General features: G+C 40.4%; 1 non-coding gene across 1 annotated transcript; it reads right to left on the bottom strand.

The window, feature by feature from the left end:
• Positions 1 to 1430: 1430 nt before the first annotated feature.
• trnaw-cca (transfer RNA tryptophan (anticodon CCA)) lies at positions 1431 to 1502 on the bottom strand. Its single transcript has one exon. It is a non-coding gene; the product is annotated as a tRNA-Trp (tRNA).
• Positions 1503 to 2314: the final 812 nt, after the last annotated feature.

A 2314-nucleotide genomic window follows, 5' to 3' on the forward strand; every position in this document is an offset into this window, starting at 1 on the left:
ACCATAATAAAATGCCGATGAGAGGAGAAGAGATCTTATTCACTGGCCAAATACATGATTTCGACAATTGTCGTACATCTTGACGGCACTTAGCTTTACTTTTCACAATGTATGACTGCACTTACTGTACTTAACTGTATACATTGGAAGTTGTAAAATGTATTATCTTGAATTGCTTTGTTTAATGTAAATTTGAATTTGTAATGTTTGATGCCTTGTACTTAACTGTATTCTTGCACTTATGTTGCAAGTCGCCCTGCATAAGGGCGTCTGCCAAGAAATAAAAATAATAATAATGTTTAATAATAGTATATGTAGTATATGCATGTGTATTATAAACTAATCTTTATAGAAAAGGGGTTATACCATAATAAAATGCTGATGAGAAATTAAGAAATCCGTAAAAGAAAGGCATTTTAAACCAGGACCTCTCGCACTCTAAGAGAGAATCATATCTCGAACAAACTTACATTAGTGACATCTTTACACTAGTGCCACGTAGAAAGCGGTGCGCTCCAACAGCTGGAAACTTTCTCAGTCTCAAGTTCAAGCACCTTGTGTGTGACTGCCATCTAGTGTTGCTGACTAATAGCACTATTGGACTAGAGGAGCTGGGGCTGGCAGAAATTCAGCCAGGCTTTTCTACAGGCGCAAACTCAGCTGATGCTGTGTAGGCTACTCCGTGTACGTCAATGAAAGTCTAGTGACTTCAATATACACACCCCGATGCACCCAAAGAGTGATTGTCAAAGTATGAGTGACTCGCTCCACTAGCAGCACCGACCTGCATCTCTCTGTGACACCCGGCGCCTCCGTCTGGATAAGCTGCTGGTAATGCCGAGCACGGCAGCAGATCTTGTACAGTGGAACCCTAATAATATTCCTAATAATATGGCAACATCCTGGGGGGTCGGTGTGCCGCGCCACAGTGCAGCGACCTTAGCGCATCACTAAAAGGCACCTTAGCGAGGCCTCGGAATCGCTCAAACATGAACCGAGAAATGAACATTGAATCCCATCTACTATTATTACCTAGTAGTGTTGATGTTATCTAAAGTATTTCTATACGTTTTTATTAGTGTATGAATTGTGTCGACCAGGGATCAGAAAGTGAGACAGTATTGGGTAGGCGGTAATCGAAAGCACAAGAAATACATAAAAGGGAGCTATACAGCAGGTGAATAAAACACGGATTGTGACAGTCTACTGTTAATAGCCTATAACAAGGCAGATTAAAATATAACAAACGATACGGATTCTTAAAATCAAATATAATTTCAACGTGCAGGAGACCAGACTGACTTTTATGCATCCTCTCGGGTGTAGATGCATGTTACTTAGACTAACAACGTTTGCATTCTAGGATATTAATAACACTCTCCACAGCAGGAATTATTGAGTGATATTACAGGGAATGTAGAGTAAAAGACTGACCCCGACGTGATTTGAACACACAACCTTCTGATCTGGAGTCAGACGCGCTACCGTTGTGCCACGAGGTCCTTAAACTTCAGTTAACACAGGACGTCAAGGAAAAATATTGGGAACTATGGTGATGTTTTGCTAGTGACCATTTAGGTTAATGAATGGGCAACTGAAGCATTGACGTGATGAAGAAGTTAAACAGAATGCTAAAGAGATAGTGACAGTGAGCATGACACAGAACACATGGCATGACGTGAATACCAAGTTAAACTTAAAGCAGAAATTACAGAAAGAAAGAAAAAAAAACGGATACTGCACATGTGTTTGGTCTTTCCTATATCTTTAATATGATATCTCAGTAGTTTAAATTTGATACAGAAATTATTCTGGAATCCCATGAAATGGAAAATACAGTGAATATAAAACTATATTTGCTGTATTTATAACAAATATATTCCGCTTATACACTCACCTAAAGGATTATTAGGAACACCATACTAATACTGTGTTTTACCCCCTTTCGCCTTCAGAACTGCCTTAATTCTACGTGGCATTGATTCAACAAGGTGCTGAAAGCATTCTTTAGAAATGTTGGCCCATATTGATAGGATAGCATCTTGCAGTTGATCGAGATTTGTGGGATGCACATCCAGGGCACGAAGCTCCCGTTCCACCACATCCCAAAGATGCTCAATTGGGTCGAGATCTGGTGACTGTGGGGGCCAGTTTAGTACAGTGAACTCATTGTCATGTTCAAGAAACCAATTTGAAATGATTCGACCTTTGTGACATGGTGCATTATCCTGCTGGAAGTAGCCATCAGAGGATGGGTACATGGTGGTCATAAAGGGATGGACATGCTCAGAAACAATGCTCAGGTAGGCCGTGG

The sequence above is a fragment of the Amia ocellicauda genome, chromosome 19, assembly GCF_036373705.1.
Source record: "Amia ocellicauda isolate fAmiCal2 chromosome 19, fAmiCal2.hap1, whole genome shotgun sequence".
Lineage (NCBI taxonomy): Eukaryota > Metazoa > Chordata > Actinopteri > Amiiformes > Amiidae > Amia > Amia ocellicauda.